Consider the following 7811-nt stretch of genomic DNA (forward strand, 5'->3'; position numbering starts at 1 on the left):
AAAGTGCAGACAAGCTTACCTATTCTACAGTCACAGGAGGAAAAGGAGATATATAGCACAGTTCACAACATCAGTTATCTCAAAGTGTGAAGGACAGCAAGAATAGGGGTGATGTGCGAGGACTGGCAGCCTAGCTGCTGGAAAAAATTATCTAAATGTGATATTAATGTTCATTTTCTTTTTTGTTTTCTTGTTTTTCGCTTTGTGATTTTTATGCTTACTGGTATATTATTTATAGCACCATTATACAGCAACCATTATATGTTAATTCAATAATTTATTAACAAGATAAATTAATAATTGGAACTTAAACTCATATGTTGGGCAAAGAAACTGCAATCCTTGTAGCAAGAACTCTTTTTTTCTGGTCCCTGTTATTTTCTTAGCTTCTCTCTTTCTCCTTTTCTCTCTGAGATCCCGAATGTTATTTTTCTCCCACAGCGGGTGACAGTGAATATCATTCTGCACTCCCTCAGCTTAAGGCGCCTCCTCCAGTCTCTCTGTATCCTCCTCTGCCACAAATGTTTCCTCCACATGGCCATCATTGCATACCCCTTTGTCTAAGTCTCCCTCTGCAATTCAGTTATGAATTCTCTTTGCTGCATTCAGTGGAAAACCCCTACAGTGTTGTATAAAGCATCAAGCTCTAAACAGCATTCATAAACTGACTGAGCAGATTTATCCAAATCCACTGTCCTACATGTAAACTAAATAGTTCAACAAGTTAAAAATAAATAAATAAATTGTGCTTTATCTCCTCCTTTACGTTAAAATGTGTGTGTACTGATTTCAGCCATTATGTAGGGCACAGAAAGAGGCTGCTTTGGTTACAGCAACTAATAGAACACTGGCTGTAAAGTAATGTGATGTAAATGGAACTGGAAAACCATGGATGTCCTTTGAGGTTTCAACAAAGTAGCATACAAGCACCTTTCTGACCAGTGCAGCATGATAAAACAAAATTCAGAATCTTCTGTTTCAGCTGTTGTTGTATTTTTTAGCAACAGTTGTGAATATTTTTCCTCAATCTGTCATCTGTCCCTACTGTTTTAATGTTCCTCTATTAATCTGGTAGCACTAAAAGAAAAATGTACAATTTTATTAATTCTCTGTATGTTTAAAAAACGGACCAAACAAAAAAAAAAAACCACTTTCCAACTCAAAATTTCCTGAAAGATTGTAAGAGGGTGATTCTAGTGGATAATTTGAAAGCCCCCTGTTGTAGCCGTCTATTCAAAGTAAACTGTTAATATAAAATAGAAAGGTGTCTTTTTGAATTTTTTTAGGTCAGTTCTTTAATATCATAGTTCACATTATTAAAATGAAGCATTTTCTTTTTATCTTAGTTTTATCAAATTGTCAAATTTCCTTAAAATGATATCACATTAAAAAACAAAAAGAACAATCTTTGAAAAAAATGAGAGTCAGAAGAACAAGAAATATTTTCTTCATCCCATGTCAGAACATCTGCTGAAAAGGGTAGGTGCAAGAAGCTTAAGTGCAAAGCTTTGTGTTGCTTTTTTGTTATTATCATTTTAAAACAACACAATAAAAAAATCATCATATTCTACAATCTTCTGAAGTGCAATGAATTCAAAATGTATTTATAGAGTACAATATTACATTACAAGCTTTATTTTATTTGCAAAATGCTCCTGATAAATCACATTATTAGAGCATGACAGTGTTCCAAAGAGCTTTTAGTTCTAATGTCGTCAAATACGTCCAGCTGTGAGGTGCAGTTGCTGTTCACCAACATTTAAAATTTGAAGTCAAAAGCTTCACAGACTATGGATTTTAAGAACTAGTCCTACTTAAAGCACTACATATCGGCTGGGACATACTGTCAATTCCTGAAAAGAAAAATCTCGGTGGTTACAAAAGGTTCATCATGGTTTATAATGAACAAGATGTTGCCTCATTTGAGTTCAATGTATCTACAGCAGATAAAGTTCTAGTAATATTGATTCTAAGTCATTTGAGTCAAACACAGCTGTATCATGACTGATGACCTTTTCTCTCTCTGCGCCATCTCACTAATCATTCTCCCCCACATATCTAATACTGCAGAAATCCTCCATAAACATCCCTCATACACAATTTCCCCTCTCATTTGCACCTTATCCTGCTGATTCTGTCTAAAATAAAGCAATGAAATGAATCCATCACTGGGCTGATAATGAAAGACGACGGAGACACTGCTTCCGGGATTTTATTTTGTACATTTAGCCGGAAAATGACTCTGAACTGTCATAAAGTGAAATTCTCTGATGGAAGCATTTGTGTATGTGAATGCTGTATGCGTGTGTGTGTGTGTGTGTTTGTGTGTGTGTGTGCTATGCATGTGTGTGAGAAAGCGAGTGTGTATGGCTTCGAGCCTCAGTCATCATGAATCATTGATTTAAATGATCCTAGCATGCTAATTCCTGCTGATTCCTTTCCATGCTGTTATTATAAAAGTCAGCACAACAGTCATTAAGAGCTGAAAACAGCTTAAAACTTTACCCATCTGACTCCTGAATGAACCCAGCACAGCACACCATGAAACATGACCCTGTGTGGGTGTGTTTGCATGTGTGTGTGTGTGTGTGCATGTGTGTGAGAGAGAGGGGGAGTGCGTGTGAGCGTCCTAATCCAGGATTTATTGGCCATTAGTACAGCCTGAAAGTCATTACAGTTCATTTTGCTGCCGGCTTGACGTTTTATTAGGACAAATACAGGCTTTTTGGATACGTGTATGTGTGTACTTGTGTGTATAAGAGTGCGTGTGCGCTTTAGTGTTTGTGGGTACGTTTGCATGTGAGTGTTCGAGAGTGACATTTTATCAGGACAAATTTCCCTACAGGGATCAAGGCCGTGATTTCTCAGAGCAGGAAAAAGACTAAAAAGCCTCAAGAAAGCAGAGATAGATAGATAACAGAGGGATTGACAGCTGGATAGAGACAGAAAAGAAAGATTCATATGAGCTGCAATAGACAAATGATGTGAAAGACAGACAAATGGACAGAGAGAAAGATCATATGTGGGTTGGACAGATGGACAGTGACCTAATAGGCAAATAATAGAGGGAAATTGTGTGAGATGATGTGGAGAAAAGCATATGAGATTAGAGAGGCAGAAAGAAACATGTAATGGATAGACTGATGGTAGGTAATGTTAGTGATGATGGATGGAGTTCAACAAATCTTAAAGTTTCTGGGCTGACAATTACGCCCACAATCTTTAGTTCTGTTCACCAGGTTTTGGCGCTGGATATGTGAAGACCAGTGTTATTAAGTAATGCGTTACGGTAACTATGTTATTATTGTGGTAACGAGCATGGTAACTAGTTATTATGCCAAAATCAGGAACGTTTTAATCATTACTGGGATTTAGATAGGGTCGTTATTCGTTACTTTGTGTGTTGTGTTCGACTTACCTCGGAAATCGGAACATGGACCTGGGAATAATGTCACACTCGAGTAAACGGTGCTCTGGTTAGCCTCATCGGAGAAGTCGAGATTCCAATATGGAAAATGCCCTCAAAAACGGCTGCATTGCTAGCTCTACAAAAAGACTAAACACTACTCCTACACTACTACTAAACACATATGCAGCCATAGCTGTACTCGGTGGGCCAATGGTGATTTTTCGTTTTGATGTGCCAATGTCTTGGGGGGGGGTTGTTTTTCCATAACGGTATAAACAATGAAAGGTGGTGGATTGGCCAGATGCTGGCAGATGTGTAAAAATAACTCAATTGTTTGGTGGTGGCATCACGTAGCTTCCACAGATTCAGCACAAGAGTTGGCAGTTCATCTTGTAATCGGAAGGTTGCCGGTTCAAGCCCCGGCTCCGACAGTTTCGGTCATTGTGTCCTTGGGCAAGACACTTCATCCATTGCCTACAGGTGGTGGTCAGAGGGCCCGGTGGTGCCAGTGTCCGGCAGCCTTGCCTCTGTCAGTGCACCCCAGGGCAGCTGTGGCTACAACGTTGCTTGCCATCACCAGTGTGTGAATGAATGACTGAATGTAGTGTAAAGTAGTCCTTAGGGACTAAGTAAAAGCGCTATACAATACAGGCCATTAGCAAGTGGTGGAGGCCAGCAGGTGGATGAGGGAAAGGGGAGGCAGGAGGAGGAGAGACCCGAGGCGGCCGCCGGTCCGAGTGTCAGGTGAACTGACAAGTAAGAAGTTATGACCTGCAGTCTATCTGGGTCTGATATAAACCAAGTTTAGGTGGAGTTTATTTTCGTTGTGCTGACTTTTTTCAGTCAGTTAGAATACCTCGTACTGCTACTAGCTAGCATGACGGAGTTTCTATACAGCTGGGTGGGTGCTATGATGTTACTGATAGTGAATTGTATTTCGTTCATAAGGTTAGCTAGTAGAGTTGCCAACCGTCACGTAAAAAATGGAATCGTCTCGTATTCAGAGAAAATGTTACGTGTTTTGTATTGAGCTGAAAAGGAACGCAGTTTGTCCCAGACTTCAGCTGGAATGAGAAAAAGACACAACCTCAACCCGAAAAGGCCCCACAAGCTTATCTTTGATGATACCAGCCCAAACCAGTACTCCACCTCCACCTTGCTGGCGTCTGAGTCGGACTGGAGCTCTCTGCCCTTTACCAATCCAGCCATCTGGCCCATCAAGACTCACTCTCATTTCATCAGTCCATAAAACCTTAGAAAAACCAGTCTTGAGATATTTCTTGGCCCAGTCTTGACGTTTCAGCTTGTGTGTCTTGTTCAGTGGTGGTCGTCTTTCAGCCTTTCTTACCTTGGCCATGTCTCTGAGTATTGCACACCTTGTGCTTTTGGGCACTCCAGTGATGTTGCAGCTCTGAAATATGGCCAAACTGGTGGCAAGTGGCATCTTGGCAGCTGCACGCTTGACTTTTCTCAGTTCATGGGCAGTTATTTTGCGCCTTGGTTTTTCCACACGCTTCTTGCGACCCTGTTGACTATTTAGAATGAAACGCTTGATTGTTCGATGATCACGCTTCAGAAGCTTTGCAATTTTGAGACTGCTGCATCCCTCTGCAAGATATCTCACTATTTTTGACTTTTCTGAGCCTGTCAAGTCCTTCTTTTGACCCATTTTGCCAAAGGAAAGGACGTTGCCTAATAATTATGCACACCTGATATAGGGTGTTGATGTCATTAGACCACACCCCTTCTCATTACAGAGATACACATCACCTAATATGCTTAATTGGTAGTAGGCTTTCGAGCCTATACAGCTTGGAGTAAGACAACATGCATGAAGAGGGTGATGTGGACAAAATACTCATTTGCCTAATAATTCTGCACTCCCTGTATACCAACAAGTCAGTGTGCAGCGTTTGTTTTCATTCAAAGGCTTTATGTTTTTTCCTATAATGGTGGGCCGGTCTCTAGTCAAAATGCCTGGGCCGATTTTTTGTCCCAGTCCAGCCCTGTATGCAGCTCGTATGCAGTCTGGAGTTACCTACATCTTCCCGCTCGGAAGGCAGAATTTCAGAGTTCTGAGTACAATCGAAAGCACCACGACTGCAGTTTTCGTATTGGATGTTAAAAGCACATGTGACGCTGTGACGTAGGCTAGAATCATGGCAGCAGTCGACGACGGTCCAGGCGTGGGATTTCTCTCGTGAAATATGCAAATTATTTTTTCCTTTCTGTTTGTAGGTGGCACAGTGCACTTGTGGCAGGATAGTGCTAACATGTAAGCAAGCTAGAAGACTGGCAATCTTACTGGGTATCCAGTTAGGGAAGCAACACATTAACAACAGAATTCTGAGTAAAACTAAAGTTACTTTCCCTAGTAACTAGTTACTTTCAAAGTAAGGTTAAGTTTGATAAACGTAAGGGGGGGGGGGGGTCTGGCAGACGTAGGTCACCGGTCTGGTAGCGGCGCTGCTCCTGTGTGGGTCTGGGGCAGGCTTTAGCACTTGGTGTTCTGGGGTGTGCTTCACTTCCGGGCTGGGGTTCTGGCTGGGCCCGGGAGGTTAGTGTGTCGCCTGGGTTGTGGGTGGGTGGAACTGGAGGCCTTTCAGCTGGCAGGGAGGTTGTTACCATCCTTTGCAGATGGTCTCTGCACTTGAGGAGTCCACTCTGCTAGAGGGGGTTATCTAGCAGAGGTGGAGGATGAACTCAACTTGGGTGTCTATTGTCTTATGTAGTCTGGGAGTTGACTGAATGTTGGGGTGGGTGTAGTTTAGGGCTGCCACGATTAGTCGACTAGTCACGATTACGTCAACTATTAAAATCGTCGATGACTAACTTAATAGAGGATGCGTCGTTTGAAGCTTTGTAAGATTCTGAAAGACGCAGGAATATGTGGTAAGATTTAAGAGTGGAATAACTGACTGAAACAGAAGATGGCAGGATGTCAGCTGTCGTTAGACACCAAATAAGAAGAAGCAGTCTCCGATGGCATGGCTACCTGGCAATGGAGCTTGGAAGTCTGGGAGCATTTTGAGAAAATGAAAGAGAAGAATTTCCGATGTAAAATCTGCAAAATGGAACTTGCCTTCCATGGCAGTACGACCGTGATGCACGAGCATCTGAACAGGAAGCATGTCGTGGCTAATTTAAGGACAACGAAGTGGTACAGTCGTTTCGGTAAGCTAATTGGCTAGTTAGCTTCTAACATTAGTGTAAACAGTGAGCTACTTACGCATATTGATAGCTGTAAATGTTATGTTACAGTACTGCTAAAAAAAAGACGTTCTTCTTCATTGACAACTTTGTCACCAAGCCAACAACATGTGCACCTCCGCAAGCAGATGTCCTGACTGAATCAATCTTGAACATGTTGGTGACGGACATGAGGCCCTTGTTCATAGTTATTGATCAGGGATTCAAAGAGATGATCAAGCAGTTCAACCCAGATTAGCATGATAAATACCTACCAGGCTGATCCCACTTCACCAAAATGATGTAAAAGAAATATGATGCAACCTTTGAGAAGGTTTGTCTCTCTATGTCTGTCTCTTCCGTCTCTCACACCGCAAACACAAAATAGCAATTTGTATTACAATTTAATACATTTCATGATGAAATAATATTAATAAAATAATCTTGGTTAAAGCATGTAAAGATTGTTTTACTGATATGTTGAATGTTTATTGTTTAAGCTACTTAACTGTATTTGGTGTAATTGAATTATTGAACTGGTAAATTTAAATCTTGATGCATAAACTGACAAACATTATTAATAATGAAAAAATATACTGTAATTGTCTCCCTAATGCTTACTATTGTTCCAAATCATCTCACATATTTAGGTAAAGCAGACCATCAGGGTGTCAAAGGTTTCTTCACCCTGACTGCTGATGTCTGGACCAGTCGTGCAACAGAGGCCTACCTTGGTGTGTCTTGCTATTTCCTGAGTGAAGATTAGAAGATGCTTGAAGAAAAACATGGATTGGCCTCTATCTGGGTCGCTGGACACTCACTCTAGCTAGTCATAGTCAATACTGCTCTCAAAGAAACCACCATCAGCAGAAGACTAGGTGCTGCTAGGCAGCTAGTGGAGCATTTTAGCAAGCTGGTTAGTGCAAGGCTAAAAATGAAACAGGAGCAAATGAATGTCAGTAAGATGACAATAGTACATTCTCCTCCTCAAACAGCACTGGCCTCTCACTGATCAGATCCTGAGGTAACTCTGAGGGGGAAGCACTACTTTGACTTGAAGCCAGAGCAGTGGGCGCTCCTTGAAGAACTGAAGCAAGGGTTGGTGCCTTTTGAGCCTGCTACTGTTTATCTTAGTGGAAAGCAGTACACAACCATTTCCGGTCTTCCACAGGTGGTCAAAGGGCTGACACAGGCTGTACACCAAAGCCAATTT

The 7811-nt window shown here is 41.4% G+C and overlaps 1 pseudogene; it reads left to right on the forward strand.

Moving 5' to 3' along the window:
• The first annotated feature begins 6429 nt into the window (after positions 1-6429).
• On the forward strand, positions 6430-7364 carry LOC146667325 (E3 SUMO-protein ligase ZBED1-like; annotated as a pseudogene).
• The last annotated feature ends 447 nt before the right edge of the window (positions 7365-7811 follow it).

This window comes from Rhamphochromis longiceps, linkage group LG6 (genome assembly GCF_057381845.1).
Source record: "Rhamphochromis longiceps isolate RC_006_pf linkage group LG6, R_longiceps_female_GT1.1, whole genome shotgun sequence".
NCBI classification, from domain to species: Eukaryota; Metazoa; Chordata; class Actinopteri; order Cichliformes; family Cichlidae; genus Rhamphochromis; species Rhamphochromis longiceps.